Source organism: Rhinatrema bivittatum, chromosome 5 (assembly GCF_901001135.1).
Source record: "Rhinatrema bivittatum chromosome 5, aRhiBiv1.1, whole genome shotgun sequence".
Classification (NCBI taxonomy): domain Eukaryota; kingdom Metazoa; phylum Chordata; class Amphibia; order Gymnophiona; family Rhinatrematidae; genus Rhinatrema; species Rhinatrema bivittatum.
In genome coordinates this window covers 156,937,300-156,956,813 of record NC_042619.1, presented here as the reverse complement: position 1 = coordinate 156,956,813, position 19,514 = coordinate 156,937,300, and the positions used below count along the sequence as shown (strand labels likewise).

General features: G+C 41.5%; 1 protein-coding gene across 1 annotated transcript in view; it reads right to left on the bottom strand.

Moving 5' to 3' along the window:
- PCDH9 (protocadherin 9) overlaps positions 1 to 19,514 on the bottom strand; it is a gene marked incomplete in the record, with an annotated part of 2,477,617 nt that overhangs the window by 474,619 nt on the left and 1,983,484 nt on the right.

The window sequence follows — 19,514 nt, the reverse complement described above, 5'->3', positions numbered from 1 at the left end:
TGTATGCTCCATTCCAGTCCTGATGTTCCATTCCAGTCCTGTTGTTCCGTTCCAGTCTTGATGCTCCAGGTCCTGAACTACCTGTGCCTCCAGAGGTTCCTTGCTTTTAATCTGAGTTCCAAGTTCCACATTTTATCTGCTCCTGATTCCAGTACTGACTCTGGAGGATCCGAGGGGTTGCTTCACTCCTGTGCTATCAGACCTCCCGAGCCTGTCCCACTCCCCATGTGGTCCGCGACCAGCCATCCCGAGCCTGTCCCACTCCCCACGTGGTCCGCGACCAGCCATCATCCACGACCAGCCTCCGGGCTGTGTAGGGCACCTGAAGGCCTTGCTCGCCCCTTCTGTGTCTATCTCCAAGTCTTCAAGGACTTTCCTCATCTACTCCAAGTCTTCACGCCTGCTCCAAGTCTTCAAGGACTTTCTTTGCCTGTGCTAGCCTCCCAGACTTGGACTGGTTTCACCGCAAGGGTATACACTCTCATCGTCCCGCACTGGAGAGCTCCCTGTTGCGCTCCGTCCCATCGCAGTGCAACACCCAAGAAGGTTCCACTAGTGTTTTGGCATAGATATAAGTTGTGTAACTACTTGACATAAGTTTTTCTTTATTTAGTATTCCCTATCTGATGCTTCTATTTCTTCATATTTCTTATATTTTAGGTGCAAAAAATGCTTATAAGCAATGTTTTTCTTTGTTTGATATATTTCCGGAGTGAATGTACCAATATTTCTGTACAAGGATGTATTCTTGTGAAAAATATATAATTATGAAAAGAAAAAAGAAAAATAATAATAATTCTGTAACAGATATTCTATACAATTAGAAGAAAAAGGCTAATAAGAAAAGATGTCTAGCTAGGTTTCATTAATCTATACCAGCTGAAAATACCTATTTCTAACTAGATTTTGCATTATGAAATTAACTTGGCTTGCATATCAGAAGCTTTGTTAGAATTTATGTGCTATTTGTAATCATATCCTGAAGGACAATTATGGGTTAATCAAGTTGGACAGTGTCCACATGAGCCAATATTTATATGCAACAATACTGTTCTAATGTAGGCCATGAATTTTAACTCCTACAAGGGCAATTTTGGAACTCCCCTAGAGGGCCACAAATTCAGTTTCAAGAGGAAACTCCTCACAGAGCCTCCCTTTGGAAATCTCATTGCTGCGCACAATGGGGCCAATGCAAAAAAAAAGCACGGAAAGCGGGCGCTGACTTTTCAGTGCCTGCTTTCTTAATGTGCGCATGGCGCCCGCAAGGGGGGCACCATGCTTTATGCAAACTAGGGATCGCAATAGCAAGGAGGCGCTGGCAAGGAGGCTAACACGAACCCGCGGCGGAAATTCAGCTTTGTTTTTCATAATTTATTGGCAACAGTTTTCATTACTGGCAGATGGCCAGTTATGAAAACTGATGCCGAGTTTACTGGCGTCGGTCTTCATAACTCGGTGGTGTGCCGAGGTTTTTTTGGTTTTTTTTTACTTAAGAAGTACAGAAAAGCAGTTTTTTCTGCTTTTCTGTACTTCTTTTACATGCGCTCAGGTATTAACTCCTGCAGTCACTCCGCATCAGACGTGCATTAAATAGGCGCTAATCTCTCTATTGCATTAGGGGGTAAGGATGTGCAGAGGGACGCCATACTTTGCATTCGGGATTCGTATTCGTCGGGGGCAGATATGTTGCATTCGGCCAGGGGGGCCCCCAATACGTTCATGCGTTAATTCTTATTTGTTTCCCGGCTAAAATTGAAATTAACTACAACCCCCCAACCTCTTGACCCCCACAAGACTTGCCAAAAGTCCCTGGTGGTCCAGCGGGGTTCCGGTAGTGACCTCCTGCACTCAGGCTGTCAGCTGCCAGTAATCAAAATAGCACCGATAGTCTTTGCCCTCACTATGTCACAGGGGCTACTGGTGCCATTGGTCGGTCCCTGTCACATGGTAGGAGCACAAGATGGCGCCGGCCATCCATTGCTCCTACCATGTGACAGGGGCTGACCAGTGGCACCGGTAGCCCCTGTGACATAGTAAGGTCAAAGGCTAACGGCACCATTTTGAATACAGGCAGCCGAGGGTGTGAGTGCAGGAGATGACTTCTGGACCCCCCACTGGTCCACCAGGGAATTTTGGTAAGTCTTGGGGGGGTCAGGAGGGTGGGGGTTTGTTTAAATTCGCTCCTTTAGATGGCCGAATAATTTGGTGAAGGTTTGTTGTATTCATGGGGAATCGCGATACGTTCCGCTTCCCCACGAATACAACAAATATGGCCCTATACGTTGCAGATTACCAATACATAGGAAACGAATGCACACCCCTATTAGGGGTGGATTAGCACCTATTTAACCCATGTCTGACTGTGGGTTATGCAGTGCGCTCGACTGAGCGCACTGTATTGCATCGGCCCCAATGTGCCTTATGCCTGCATTGAAGTAACAGTGATGTACAAATCTGAAAGTATGAATAGAGATTTAAAAATGTAGACCCTGTGTACACTTTTTCTCCCCAACCTAGTCCTGCCCACTTTTCCCCACGGCTACAAGTACATGTGTTGACAATAGCATGCATACTTTCACCCACATTGAGGTGGGGAGAGGAAATCATCAGACCATATTTTCTGAGCAGGAAACCATGTCTGATTATTGTCCCCTGTGTTTCCAATGGTAATTGTCACAACAAAACCAATTGGCGTGAAGTATATGTACAAGAAGTGTGTCATCAATGTCCAGCTTTGCACTTTACAAGAGAAGAGGCAAAGAATAGCACGAGAGAGGCTTATTTTCATTCAGCTCTTCAATTACACATTCAAGGCATAAGATCAACAAGTCAGCATTTTTTTTTTTGTCATCAGGTAAGTAAGTTACCTTACAGGCAAGAGATTTTTTTAAAAGGCACAGTAAAATTTAAAAAGAAGCTGGGCTCACAATAGCTCTGGGCACAATTGCACATGTTTCTAGTTCCTATAAATTTAGCAACCCAACAAAGACTTCCCTCAGGAGCATTAGCGTACATTCCCGGCAACAGGCAGAAGTAAAATGCAACAGCACAGGCCCTTTGCACTACAGCAGACAAAAGATGAAGGGGGTGGGGGAGGGGATTGAGAAGACTGGCAATTGGCATTTTTCTTAGGATGCAATTGCTCATTTAAAGAGAAATTAAAAAAAAAAGTAAAATGCTACTGTGAGCTCTTAGCAAGTGAATGACTTTTAAAAATAGCACTTTTATGGCAACTGTCATTATTTCCTCAGAAAACAAAATCAGTAACCCCTCAAGTAAAAATGTACCTCGTCTCTTTCCTCCTGATGTTTTCACTTGAAAATCTTTAATATATTACATTCAGTTGAAATGTAAATATATTCGCTGGATTTTGACCTGGTAAATAGAATTTCAAGCACAGTTCTGATAGCAGACTGTCAAAATATTCAGCTGAGCTTTCTCTGTTTGATATGTAGGTAGTTCTGAATGCATTTTTATTTCTCAAGGGTGATATCACAGGAGCGGACAGGATGCTGCTTTAACTGATTTTTTTTTTTCACCCAATAGAAAGGTTGCTGTACATAATTTATGCTTTTACAATTATACCAAGCTTGTTCTGATATAATATTTTTATAGATACAAAAAAAAAAGAAGAAAAGGCAGATTTCTATTTAAAAGAACCCTTCATTTTAATGTCACCCATGAATGATTTGCAGTCCCTTAAGTAGAGCACAGGGCCTGAACAGGGCCAGTGAAGTTTTGCTGCTGTTCTGTCCCTTTCCCAAACCCCCATGAATTTGATTGGAACCATTCATGGACTTGTCCTTTTTCCTAACTATATGTCTGAACACTGTTTACAGGTGCGGTGTGCTTAGAGTAAGGCGCCCAGATTTCAGGTGAGCAAATTTGGAACACATCTTCCCTGTAGTGTTAATAGTGTACAAGTAGTTCATTTGCAAGGAGGAGTGGTTATCTGGTGCACAGTCCCCATGGAAAATCAAAGTAATCTATTCTCAAATATATAAAAAAGCAAAATCTCTGAATTTTGAAACCAATAGATATTTCAATTTCAATAAAAAGCCTCATGGCTGATGGGTATGTTCTATTCAAGGGAATTAATTATGCACTAAAAAAATTGAAATCAACATATAAATTCTGTGTGGGAGTAAAGTCCTGGATGGACACTGAATTGGGCACATGATATTTTACACCTGGGCCAGTACAAAGGTATTAGGTACCTTAGGTGAACCTTATAGCCTTGTGCCTCTGCTTTTCCCCCTTTGTTTTTCTCAATACACAATTACAAATTATATATTTATAATAACAGATATTACATGAAAAAAGACATTCAAAATACAGTCTTATGAGGTAAAAATATCACTTAAAACACATGTATTACACTTTCAAGCACTGCTTTGATGCCAACCAGAAAACCTTGGAAAAAAGGCATTTGGAATCCATAAGGTATTAGGCCTATTGTAATGCATCTTGGCTGTAGGCTTGGCCCTCAAAGCCATGAGTAAACTGAATTACAATTACAATATAGCAAATCCCACTATACCAAAACAGCACTGAGTGGCAGCACTCAAATAATAACAACCCTTCCTATGAAAGGTCAGTGATGCAAATACTACACCAAGCCCTAAACATTAATATATCTCCTAATAGGAAAGCAGAACAAGTCAGGCTGCTTTAGTTCCCTACAGAGAAACTACACACTAGCAGAATGCCTCACCTCGATTACCCAAGCAGAACACAGATAGTCTGTCACCAAATACAGAAGAAAGAGACCATAAAGTATAAATAGAAACAAGCAGACAAAAAAAAAAAAAACTGGAAACTGCAACAAACTAGACTCTGTGTGCAGTGCAACAAATGAAAAACAGAAATATTACATTTCTCGTAAAATATTAAACAATAAAATCAAGAAATATAAAATACCAAAAATAGTAAAACCATACTAATAAGAATATTTCAAAACAGCTGATGTATAGAACATCTAATAATTAAAAACTCGTACATTATTTTTAAATTTCCCAAACACCAATAAAATATTTCAAAATATCAGACAAATCAAATAACAGCCAACAATTAAAACTAATAACGATTAAATAATCTTTCAGTTTCCATACTTGGGAACTTTTGATTTCCTGTCACCCTGAGATTGAGGTGGAATACTAGTGGTAGGTAATGGAAGCACAAAACTTTCTCCTCTCATTCACATGCACACAAACATACTCCTGCTCACACATACATACATGCCTACATAACACACACTTCCTCTCTCTCATTCATTCATACATGGTCTCACATACACATGCTCACACAACATATGCTTTTTTCTCTCTCATTTATACATGTTCTCTTTCTCTCTCTCCCATGCACACTCCTTCATTGTCATACACTCATGCACACACATACACATACACAAACACATGTTCACACTCTCTCTTTATCACCCAGGCCACTGGAATCTGAGGGAGGACAGGGTCCCTCAGCCTCCTCACGCAGGCCAATCGTGGATTGGGATGCGGCAGCACCCCTGGGGCTTCCTTTAGACATCAGGCATTAACAGGATGGGTTGCACTGGTGGTCCTGTGCCATTTGTTAGACTTCATCTGCTAGTGGACTGGGGACGCTGGCGGCCAGGTAGCCTCTTTTTGATTTTAGCAACTATTGGGCTGGGGAGTGTTGACGGCCCTATGACCTCTTCCTGACTTGATCCGCCAGTGGATTGGAGTACACTGGTAGACTGGGAGTTCCTCTTAACTTGGCCGCCCACATCCTTTTCCTAACTTTGTCCTCTGGTGGGTTAAGGTCCGCCTGTTGAGACCATGTTTCCACCCTCTCTGAGCTGCCACCCTACGCAAGTAGACGGCTTGCACAGTGAATTGTGCTGGCCCTGGCCTCAACATATGGAGACCAACATTCAAAGCTATTTATCTGGATAACTCACAAGTTATCTAGCTAAATGATGTTTGCGTATTCCCTGTATTTATCAGGCTAATGTTTAGTAGAAGAAGTCATTATCCAGCTAATATTTAGCTGAATAAGTAAGGGGCATTCTAGGGTGGGGATGAGTTAGCTAAATAATTTATCCTGCTAACTTAAATATTTGACGTTAGCCAAATAAAATATTCAGCTGTCTCCAAATGTGGTAGACAGCAGGATCCTAAGTTATCTGTTTATGAGCCAATGTTGTGCTTAAAAAAAAAAAAAGACAGCAGTAAAGACCTGCTGGCCCAATTTTCTCCCATCACAGAAAACCACATAATGCCCTTTTTGGACAAGTCTCCCTCCCTCCAAGATACCCAGAAAAGGTAGCAGGCCTAAATACCTAAAATCCTTCCCTGCGCCTCCACCCCTGAAATCTAGAAATTGGGGAAAAAAAGTATGTCCCTGCAAGCCAACTTGTCCCCTGCACACCCATCCAGTCAAATCACTCTGCATGTTCCCACTACTCCAACCCCCGCCCCCCCCCCCACCCCCCAATATATTTAAATTATGCTGGGAGCTGGAAGGAAGCATCCAGCTCCTGGCACATACAATGCTATTTTGACACATAAGCTACTGGTGTTTCTGTCAAAGTATTGCTTGAACAGCAATGCAGGCAGCTTATGCAACCAGTGTTGATGTCAAAGTAATGTCAGATGCTCTGTGAGTTGGGTGCTTCTTCTCAGCTCCTGGTGGCATTTAGAAGTATGGGGGTTCTTGGGTGAATTGTGAGGGTATGAGGTAGGGGGAAGGGAAGGGAAGGGAGAAAGTATGTTTACTGTGTATAGTTTCCTTCCCAATTTCTGGATTTCAGTGGGGAAGGGAAGGGGAGTTTGAGTTTTTGGGCATATAGGTCTACTATGTTTTTTGCTTATTTTTGCAGGGCTTAGAGAAGAATGAGGCTACCTTCACAGGAGCATTAAGTGTTTCACTTGAGTAAGGGGAGGGTCAGGTTGCCAGCCCCACACTGCTGCTTTTTTTTAATACAGCATTCCATTCAGTGTACTGTAAGAACTACATAAAGATTTATTTCAAATGACCAATCTTCATTTAATATTCAAAGCAGGCATGTCAATATGTGACATACACTGCTATTTGCTACTATATTACTCTCTTCAGTAATGAGCGAGTCTGGTAATAAAGTTGATTAACTATGTAAATGGCTGAGCAGCTAAAACATCATTTCTGCGCTATCATCATGCTACTGTCCTATTAGATTCAGTCCCCAGACTATACAATAAACCTGCAGTGAGAATGTAATAGTTTTAACTCTCCATTACACTCTCTCAGAAAGTGTTGAGCTGGAGTTAAGCTATTGTAACAGTTTTCTCAATCTATCCAAACTTGCACTTGAATTAAAAAGTGCAGTCAAGTTGGTAAATTTAAATTGCTTTGACTATTAACTCTGTCACTTCACGCTGCAACCAAATTGTTTTGAAAACTAGTAATTTGTTATAAATGGAAGACAGAATATAGCAAGCATATATTTCTGGCTGCAAGACCCATTCAGTGTATTCCATATACTTCACGCAAGTCTGTGGACTGCATTTTAAAATCTTGTTCAGTATTGCATGCAAAATAACCTTTATCTATGGAAAAATATCAGATATGCCATCATTCCTCACAGGAAGAGGATAACATTCTGAACTTTTTTTTCCAATAACGGTAATGTACTATGTTAATATTTGCTGAACCGCTGCTGCAGTAATAGTTGATGCATACTGTAGAGTCCACAGTTTTCCTTTCCTTCAGGACTGTATTTATCTGCGTTTTGTGTCCCAAATGTTATTTACAGTTTTGATGCCTGGAGTAAGGAAGTAGAATGCCAATCAAACCATCTTGGTACATATTTAAAGACCAGGGAAATTTTAGCCAAAAAATGAATAAAAAAATAACATGGAAAGTCTGCAAGTCAGTTTTCTTGAACAACATTAAAACAGCACTTTATCTCCCCAAGGATTCCATTTCCTGCATTTTCTACCAAGGGAAAGAAAATTGACACTGAAAAAAAATTTACAGAAGCAACAACAAATGCAGAATGGGGTGGTTTTTAAATTACCCTTGGGGTTTGCCATCACCCGGGTACAATCTGCAAACACATTTTCAATGGATAATCGCCTGCAAGGTTTACCGTTGAAAATGCGAGCTGGCAGGGGACAGGGCTACAATGAGAACAAGTACATTTCCTGCTTTGTGCAGGCTCAAAACATACCCATGGGAAGCCAATGCAGAGCAATCAAAATGAACTTTCCTTTCCCCCAACCTTCCCTCTGCTCCAGCTCCATCCTTTGCTGATGGGGTAAAAATTGCCCATGCTTGCTCTCTCTAACTGCAGAGGGGGCTGGACAATTTCCAGCAAGGCTTTCCCCTGGATAAGAAGCTTTGCAATTGCCCTCCATATGCCTTGGAACTCAGTTCTTAGGAGCCAGAGTCCACCAAAATTGTTCACAACTTTCTTTGTTTTCACAGTTGTTCTCTGGAATTTCTTTCCTCCTAGAAAATGCAGGAAATTAAATCCTCTGGCAAAATATGTGCTGTCTCAAAAATGTACTATCTGATATGCAAATATTGTCTCTTTTCAGAGGGAAGGCAGGGGAAGGGGATGTTTGTGTTATAACTTTCTGTCCAGTTCTTAAATCTTCCACTGCGTATTTTGTTGTTTTACTTTATTTTATGTTCTAAGCCTAATCTCATCATGATACCACAGTGAGAGCACAAGAGACAAAATTCTTCCATTTACAAACAGAACAGGTATAATATTGGCTGTAGCAGTCTGAACTGCTCCACAGTCATAAAAAGATATGATGTACCATGCTGAGACAGACCTAAGGTCCATCGAACTTTATGGCAGTGGCCAGTCTGGGCAATTAGGAAGTTCCTGGCATATCGCAAAGAGTAGATCCATTTACTAGTTGTTCAGTTCCAGAGATAAACAATTAGGTTCCCTAAGACCTCCTGGTTAATAATTGTTTATGGACATTTCCTCCAGGAACTTGTCCAAACCCCTTTTTAAACTCAGCTATGCAAAATATCTTGACCAAATCTTCGGGCGAGGTAAAAAAAACAAACCCTAATCTGTTTACTGTTTCTCCATAAAAGAGCTTTTGCATTCCTTTATTCATTTTTGTCACCCTTATCTATCATTTGTAAAATGAGGTGACCCAGCCTGAAAACAACACTCAAGGTGAGGATGCACCATAGACCTACATGAAGGCATTCTGATAGTCTTAGTTTTGTTCTCTTTACTTTTTCAATTAATTCCTAACATTCTAAGAGTGATTTTTTAAAGGAGTTATGGGGCCATCCATAAATGACATCACACTCCAGCAGGAAGGAAGGGGGTGACCACTTTTATGACAAGGAGGTATGGGGGATTGAGCATATCATGACGTCACAAAGTTAAAGTCATAAGATTACTTTGCTATCATGGCAGCAGTGGCATTGCAAGGGTCTCCAGTGCTCAAGGGCCAATGCATTTGTGCACCTCCCCCACTCCTCCCCACAATTTTTGGGAGCCCCCAAACAATTACATGAATAGAATATAGAGTTATAGGATATGCAAGACATGTCATCGATATTTTGCTTTTATGAAGATGCTGCGATGCTACACAGAAACACACAAACATCAGGCAGCTTCATCCAAAATTGTCAGACCACAGAGTGGCTGCCTGTCAACAGCATGAGCTGATGATGATCTTTGCACATGCAGAGAATGTAGAGAGGGTGCAGCGGCAAGATGAAGCTCATCTAAGTGGACATGGACTATCTGTTCCAGGAAACAATGATTCTGTCAATAGCATCCCTGTTTGCACAATGGCAGGATGAATCGTTCTTGCAACAAAAAAGTTCAGCATCTTACTTATTTAATTTTGCAACATTGAACAGCTTTAATTATAATACAAACTGACTGCAGTGTATGATGAAACCCTAAACTGTGTACAGTACTAATTTTGCTCCAGTAAAATGAGGACTGCTAATTGTTTGCAGTCTAGTATTTCAGCTTAATATAAGGAGTGGCTTCTAAATTAGTGACATTATAATTGAAAGGGAGTTTGGAGATTTGTGACAAAGTGAGACAAGGGGGAGAAGGGGGAGTTAGGGGATGATTTCATGTCAAAATAGTTTGACGTCATTTATGGACGTCCCCTATGCACATAAAAGCAATCATTTTCATAAGCCCTTTAGAAAATTCAGCCCCTATTTGCCTTTTGACTGCCACATTAAGCTAAAGATTTCAAGGTATTGTCCACAAGGAATCTGAGGTCCTTTTTCTGGGTAGTGATTCCTAATATGAACCCAGCATCATGTACCTATGAGAAGAGACTGAAGGATATGAATATGTATACCCTAGAAGAGAGGAGGTGCAGGGATGCTATGATACAGACCTTTAGATATCTAAAATCTTTTAATGACGTGCAAATTTCAAACCTTTTCCCTTGGAATGAAATCAGTAGAACTAGGGGTCACAAAATGAAACTCCAAGGGGGACGCCTCAGAACCAACGTCAGCAAAATATTTCTTCACGAAGAGGGTAGTGGTTGCCTGGAATGTCCTTCCAGAGAGGTGGTGAAAATCAAAACAGTGAAAGAATTGAAAAGGACATGAGATAAATACTGTGGATCCCTAAAGACTAAAGGATGGAAATGAAGAAAAGAGTGCAAGGAGTAACTTGATGGTGTGGCAATTTTTAACTTTACCCAGTAAACCTTAATACTGTTGATGCAACTCCATCATTGCTCTCTGCTTCAGCAGCAGGGGAAAAAGGGGAATTGGATTCATTCAGCAACCAAGGGCCCTGACTTTTACAGTCTGGGGAAACAAATATGGGGGTAACTTGCTGATGCGGCCCTTAACCAATAAGAGTGATACTTTGATGCAACTCAAACATTGCTCTTTGCTTCAACAGCATGGAATTGGATTCAACAGCAATCAACAAGGTTTAGTGTGGGAAACCGTGCGTATCTTATAAAATCCGGGGTCGGCGCGCGCAAGGCTGCGCAAAATCGGCAGCCTGCATGCGCCGAGCTGTGCAGCCTGCCTCTGTTCCCTCCGAGGCCGCTCCGAAATCGGAGCGGCCTCGGAGGGAACTTTCCTTCTGTGTCCCCCTACCTTCCCCTCCCTTCCCCTATCTACCCCACCCCCCCAGCCCTACCTAAATCCCCCCTACCTTTTGTTGTAATCTGTTTACTGTTATTGTTTACTGTTACGCCTCCTCCATAGCAGAAGTAAACTTACACCCCAGAGGATCTAGGCACACTGGGCAAAGACCAGGCATGTAAATATTTACATGCATTTCTCTGGTTCATGTCTCAAAACGCCCATGCCCAGTCCCTTTTTTAAAAACCGGAGATGTGCACTCTGTAGGAGGTACGCATGTATCCGGGCAGCTCTTAAAATCCACTTGATGCACACGAGCCCAACTTATTTGCACATCCCCTAATTAATGCATGAGTCAGGCTTAAAATTCACCTATAAATGTTTTTTTTAGGAAACACACTGCCCTCTGGACGTCTTATGAATAGAACTTCCAAGGTTAAAGGGGAAAAGTAAAGTAGGAGGATATATTACCACCTGTCTGGCCAGGATGAGGAAACAATCTGTATCGTGTTTTATTACTATTCTTATTCTGCTTTTTGAGACTTTAAAGCAGATTAATTTCAGGTACTATAAGCATTTCCCTATCCCCAAAATACATGAAATCTAACATGGTTATTTATCAGATTGCATTAGGGCCTTATTACGTGCATTAGGGCCCTAACGCCCACAATAACACTGTAATGCACGTGATAGATACTGCATCGCAAAATGTGTATGCAAATATAAAATTAGTATTTGAGTGGAAGGAGTCTGGATGGAGTAAATTTGAGTGGAAGGAGTCTGGATGGAGTAAATTTAAAATACTAATTTTACATTTGCATACACATTTTGCGATGCAGTATCTATCACGTGCATTACAGCGTTATTGTGGGCGTTAGTGCCCTAATGCACGTAATAAGGCCCTAATGCAATCTGATAAATAACCCTGTTAGATTTCATGTATTTTGGGGAAAGGGAAATGCTTATAGTACCTGAATGTAATCTGCTTTAAAGTCTCAAAAAGCAGAATAAGAATAGTAATAAAACACGATACAGATTGTTTCCTCATCCTGGCCAGACAGGTGGTAATATATCCTCCTACTTTACTTTTCCCCTTTAACCTTGGAAGTTCTATTCATAAGAAGTCCAGAGAGCAGTGTGTTTCCTAAAAAAAACATTTATAGGTGAATTTTAAAAGCCTGACTCATGCATTAATTAGGGGATGTGCAAATAAGTTGGGCTCGTGTGCATCAAGTGGATTTTAAGAGCTGCCCGTGCGTACCTCCTACAGAGTGCACATCTCCGGTTTTTAAAAAAGGGACTGGGCATGGGCGTTTTGAGACATGAACCAGAGAAATGCATGTAAATATTTACATGCCTGGTCCTTGCCCAGTGTGCCTAGATCCTCTGGGGTGTAAGTTTACTTCTGCTATGGAGGAGGCATAAGTTAAAAATTAAACAAAACTAGGCAGATCTGCAGGGTTTTAAGGATCAGGGCTAACTGGGGAAAGTGAAAGCTATTAAACCATGGGGGTTTGGAGGACCCACCCCTTGACTGGGCAAACTGGGGACAGACTGATTTAACTGGCAATGGCATTGGTGCATGCCACTTTTAAAATCCCCTAACTTATGTGATGTGCACATGCGTGTGCCCAGACTATTTTATAGCATGAACCCATATGCGCGTATATGTTATAAAATGGCCACGTCCCTGGGTGCAGGCCAATGCACAAGGTCAAATATGCATCTGTGCCCCGTTTAAAAGTTATCATCTTATACTGCTTCCCTCTGCCATCCTTTACATATAGTATACACCACCACCAATTTTATCTATCCTGGGATGTCATAATTTATAACCTGGTTTCACATCGTTCCATTTTTTAACCTCCTTTCACCAGGTCCTTGAGATGCCTATTATGTATATATCTTCTTTTAGCACCATACATTCCAGCTCTCCAGTCTTACCCACAACCTGCTGTAATGCCCCTTATCTCCAGACAGTTCTGACATAGCTTCCCACAGCGTGCTGCATCCTAGGGCCTGGCTAGAACCTGAAGCCCTTTTTTAGGCCAGGCAGCCAGCACTTTCTGGGGGCTCTGACTGATGATGTCATCTCTGACCTAGTATAAAAGGAAGCTCAGCACAGCAACCCAGTGCCTCAGCAACAGATGATCCTGCCTGCAGTGCTAGTTGCTTTGTACTCCTGTCTTGTTCCTGCCTTGCCATGTTCCCATCCTCCTGCCTCATTCCTGCCTTGTTGCATGCCAGTCTTCCCATCCAGTCCTATCTTCCTGCCTCATCTACATCTTCCTGTACTTTGTTTCTTTGACCTTGATCTTCAGCATACATGCACATATGCCGACCTCAGACTGGACATTGACCTCACCTTGCCTGCCGTGACCTTTGCCTGGACTTTGATTGTGCCTTGCCTACTGCCTGACTTGCCTTGCCTACTGCCTGACTTGACCACAGGCAAGGCTCATGGCAGGCAAGGCGCCTGCCATGAGCCTTGCCTGAACTCTGAATATGCATTTTTCTGCTCCTATCATGATCTTGGACCAGACACTGACAACATCTTTCCCTGCTGCCTGCCATGACCCCAGCTCCAACTCTGACCACTCTCACTCTGCCACTGGCCTGCAGCCTGCCATGTGGGAGAGAGCTACCTCATAGTACTCTCTCCTCGCATTGGCCCAAGGGCTGCTCCGTGCCATGTTACACCTGAATATTATCAGATGATACAGACAGTTTGTGCTCTGTATTTCAATACATCTGGGTTTTCTCAGCTCTTACAACCATCTCTCTTGTGAAGATACCATCCTTTGAATCATGCACTGTTGAGAGACTGTTTGATTTGTTCTAAGGATGAAAGAGTAATTCTGGCTCCATGTCTATGTAATCTTTGGCTTCCTTATGGCAATTACTATCAAGATTGTGAATTTGATTTTACTGATATGCACACACAAGACAAAGACAACCAACTCATTTCACACAGGCTAACCTATGGATTTCAAATGGTAATGAGTTGTGGTCACTACCAACCTGAACCAGACTGGAACTGGTTTACTAGTGGTAGGCCTCTGAACATGTACCGATCTTCTTTAACTAGCCATTCCACTTGTAGGTATGAAAGTTGGAATTCTGACTCTAAAATTTTGCAATACATGCACGTATCAGTTTTTCTGTTTGAGTTTCATTTTATCACATAATAATAGCATGGTTTTCTTCTCACTGGAAGAGGTCATGATGATCAGTTACATTATTGACAGTAGCTATTATATCCTATGGCTGCAAAGCCAAGAAATATGGCATATAAAGACTTCCATACATAGCTTGTCTACCTGTTTTGCCTATCTACTGGAATACCACAAACTTTAACTTATGTCTGGCCTTACACTAATTTTCCTACCACTAAGGAGTTTCTCTGCTTCTCCCATAAACTTAATTCCAATATTGGTTTTATCCTCATTACCTCAACTGGGAGTTCTTTCATATATTGGCTATACTTTCTGTCATGAAATACTTCCTGATGTTACTCCTGATCCTCTGTTGATTCTAGAACTTCTTTTCCACTGAAATATGCTTGCCTTTTGTGTATTATTTTTATCCTTTGGACACAGAAATGCCTTTAACATAGCCCTCACTATCCCAAGGTGCACTAAGTTAGGACACAGTCTCACCTCAGAGTGTTCATGGTGCAGATAAGCTTTAAAAAAGATTAGGAAAATGACCTTTTTATACACTTGAATTCTTCAAGGATTCACTAAGTCAAAAAAGACTCAGGCATTTGATCAGTTTAAAGCACGTAGCCTCTAGCCATACACAGGCCAAACTTTTATCTCATAATAATAGGGCTCCAATGAATTGAAGGTCATAAATGGATTTATGCTGCATATTTGTTCTGTGACATATGCAGAATACATTTTTAAAAATACTGAGTTTGTCTTGAGCTGAAATTAATTTACCAATCTAAAACATCAAGAAGAAATATTTAGAGTGCCTTGCCTATAGTCTTATTTAATGGCAGCTTTGGTTAAGAATGGCAATATAAAAGGATAAGTAAGGGAGCAGGAATTTCTCACTTATTCCACTTTGTATCAGAACAGATCATGTTTGTATGCTTTCAGGGCAATCCGTATTTTATACAGTGTCTCTTATCATGCATGATACAATACCTTTTACTATGTCCATCTTTAGGGGAGTGGTCAAGTGGTTAGAGCAGCAGGTTGAGAACCTACTTCTATCCCTAACACTGCTTATGAACTCGGGCAAGTCACTTTATTCTCCATTGCCTCAGGTATAAAACATGCAGGCAACCTTTCAAAGCTGTCCATGTATGCACTTATATTTCCAAGATAGGAACACATATACTTTTGCTATACATTTTTTTAAAAAGGCACAATATTTTCTGCATGAAATAACTAACAATGTGTATGTAATAAGACAGACAAACACAGAAGCAGGTATATTTTAAAGTATGCCTGTGCATTGCTCTGAAAATACTTAGATGTGTATCTACTAGGAATCCCCATTTCACTCATACCTTCGCCAATTTACCTATACCCTTTAGCACTTCACCCAGACCACTCACCCAAAAACTATGCAAAAAGGCAAGTCTGATTTAATTGCATAAGTCAATTAACAGGTATAAAAGTACTTGGACAAGTGTTTACTTGTTAGATTTGTAAGTCCTCTAGGACAAGGAACTTCCTACTGTACATGAATATAACTTGATTGAGCTTGCATTTGGAAGGATGATGAAATCTAATTTCCAAATCCATCTTGCAAGCAGGTGTACAATAAGGGTATGTCAGAATTATGAGTGAATCTTTTGCATAATCAACTAAAATTGCTGGAAAGGAAAAACTTCCACCATAAAAACTTGTCAAACAAAAGCTTGCATAAAAAGTGCTGTGGAACTGTTACTTATTTCGTAAATTTATCATCCTCAGGTTAAAGAACCACAGTAGTTTGCTGCATATGTTTTTGACTGAACAATTTATTTTCTGTCAATTTTTTTCCTTCCTGAAGTTGAAGGGAATTACATCCTGGGGCAAAATATACATTATTTCAAAGACGTGCAACCAATCAAGCTTGCAGGCTTTCTGACCCTTTTTTTTTTTTTTTTTTACCGAAATTGTATAAATACACAATGAAAACATGTTTCTTTTAAATCATTTTTTGTAATTTCTAGGAAAAGAATTGTACTCTATAACATTCACTACAAGGAGACAGGATAATTGGGTAGGAGAGAAAAAGACACTTGCTGAGTTGGTGGATAGTACTGGCTCTTGCTTGCCAGAGATGGACAGACTTCCTCCAGCCTCTGAAATGATTTAACAATGAAATTTAACAATGAAATATATCAAGTGCACTTCTGGGATGTCTGTCCTCTACTGGTACTTGCCACATATAAACAGTGTAAAGAAAAGACAAATTTCCCTTTGGTTTTTACAACTGTAGTGATTTACATACCCTTATGTCCCGCCTTTCGGGTAAATTTTAAAAAGAACGCGCGTGCGCCCATAAACACGTGAGCAAAAATACTCCTCATGTTATAAAGTATGAGAGTAGCATTTAAAATACTGGAGCTGTGTGTACTTCTATGATCTTTGCATACCTCCCTTGTGTGAAGAGAGGGAGAGAAAGGGAACCTCTCTATTAGAGGCAGTCTGACACCCTCTATATAGGGACCGCTCTACAGAGGCACTTGGAATCGGGGTGAGTTTTCGGGAGGTGGGTTGGGGTTGGGGGGGGGGTGTTGTTACAGACACATTCAGAGGTATCCATTGTAAAATTGACATCAATAAAGAATTATAGTCCATATAAGGGATGAAAAGTCTAACAAGAGGAGATTATTTGTACATTCCTGTCTCATTCCTTCTCTCCTTTGTCTTTCTCCCTCAAACTGTCAAGCCCAATCCCATTTCTTCCTTTCTTCCTTTGAGCCATTCTACTCACAGTTTGGTGCAGCTCTCCTCTCCTCTCTCTCTGTCTCTGTCAGGCCAGCGGCAAAGCTTTCCTCTGCTCTCATCAGTGTACATCAGAGGGTGCAAAGGTTCTGACAGCCACAATCAGACTCTCTCTTGCCCACCTCTGCTAAACATGCGGCAGTGTGGGTTGAGCCTTCTCATGGGTGTGAATAGCCCCTCTCTGTTCCTCTTCCTCCTGGTCTGCAGTGACGAAGGGCAAAGCTTTCAGGGTCATAAGAGGCCCCACTCTTACTCCCCAGTCCTTTGGCAGCAGCTCAACTCATTTTCTCCCTAGATAAATTTCCTTGTATTCTTTCTGGAGGACCCCCTGGAATGGTTTTGTGGACCCTTAGATGGCAAACACTGTTGTAGAGGCTTTTATCCTGACATTCTTGCATTGGTTTAAAATCTCATTTTAAAATGTGTATACCTTTTTACAATTGTTAATCTCTCTGCGGTCCACCTAAAACTTAGGTTGGCTAATGTATGCATGCTAAAGAACATTTCATATTTCTTGTCATGCTGATCCTATGTCCCCTCCTTTGGCTATCCTCTTCCTTTGTGAAGTTTTTCATTAACGTATCTGTTTATAAACAGGATTATATGAAATCTTAAGTTGACAGGACAAACATTTAGGGGTAGATTTTAAAACGTGTGCTCAAGAGTCCATAAGCATGTGCTTCCCGGCGTGCACACATGAATGCACCAATTTTATATCATGTGCACGCCAGTGCACGCATGTTAAAAAAATCCATGGGCCACATATATATGCGTGCCGGATGTTAAAAAATCCGTGGGCCACATGCATATGCGTGCAGTCTGCTCCAAATAAGGAGCGGACTGGAAGGGAACTTCCCTACCTCCCTACCTAAACTCTCTCCCTCTTCCCCTCTCCTCCTAAACCCTACCTATCTTTTTTGGTTTGTTTGTTTTATAACTTACTTCTGGTCCCCAGGCTGAAGTAAGTTGCGTGCGCTGGCCGGCTGCCAGTACACGAGTCTTTGGGACAGCATTCAATGGCGCTGTCCCAGCCCACCCCTTTGAAGAGGCCCGGCAGATGTGCACGTACTGGGGTTTACGCATGTGGCCGGGCCTCTTTGAAAATTCATGCAGCGTGCACAAGGCCCCACCACGCACGGAAACCCCAGGATTTACATTCATAGGCCTTTGAAAATCTACCCTTTACAATATAGCCCTTATTTAAATTTTCTACAAATGAGTTTGAAATAAATTTTCTCTCATGAGTCAAGAGCACTTGACGTGAGCTGTACAATGAGGCAAACACATATTTTTGCCTCATCATGTGGTATACATCAAAATTACTTTGAACCAAGCTAATTTTAGAGGGATTAAGTCTGACACACATTTTTATGCTACATACAGTCTTCATACTATGGTTGTGAAAAGTAAATAGTCACCTTGTCTGCAAAAATTATTTACTAGTAGTTTAATATGACAGCAATTCATTTGTATCTTTAACAACAGCAGGAGATTCACATGTCAAATTCAGAACTGGACTTATGTTTAAAAAAGAAGGCACTCTTATACACTACCACCTTTGAATGCTATGGCCTACATGCAGATTACTCATTTCATACGGGCCTTGCAGCGTTTGGGTGCTCTCAGACAGAGCCGATCTATGTTTGAATCTTACTTTTTGTATAGTAATGTTCTTCGAGGTGCCATCTCCAAACTGTATCAACTGTTCTTCCAGAAGGGTGTCACTCAGTGCACTTTTGTTAAAAGTTGGGAGAGGGATTTACAACTGCGGCTTGGGCCGCGAGTCTGGGGGGAGGCCTTACAACGGGCTCGACATTGCTCGATATCGGCCAAATTACAGGAAAATTGTTTTAAAATAATGTACCGGTGGTACCTCACCCCCGACAAACTTTGTAAATTCTATGCTCACCTGGGGGATGCGTGCTGGCGTTCCTGCGGGGCTAGTGGGACTTACCTGCATATATGGTGGGAATGCCCTAAACTCGCCCCGTTATGGCGCGAACTTTTTGATTGGTTACAAACCCTTCTTGATATTACCATCCCCTTAGATGTTAAAGCGGCGTTATTAAATATCTTTCCAGACACCATACCCCGGAAATATCAGAAGTTTTGTGCCCACGTATTTATTGCAGCTCGGTCCCTGATAGCTTACCACTGGAAATCTGTGGCGTTGCCTTCCCTCCGGGGGATCATAGATAAACTTCATTATTTTTATCGTATGGCCCATCTCACGGCTATTAAGCACCGCCGTCTCCAGGCTTTTTGGGCCGCCTGGAAACCCTTTTGTGACTCCATTGCCGCATCCTCTGCATGTCCTGGATGCTAGTCGAGCACTGTCGCCCATGTTCCGAGGCCTTCCTGGCGTAGGGTGTCTTTTGTAGGATGGGTCCATATGCTGTTTCTGGCAATCCGCTATGTTGAATCCACTAGCAGACCCTTGACAAGTGTTCTGTAATGTGTTTTCTTTTGTTCTCCGGTACTCTAAGTTATTTC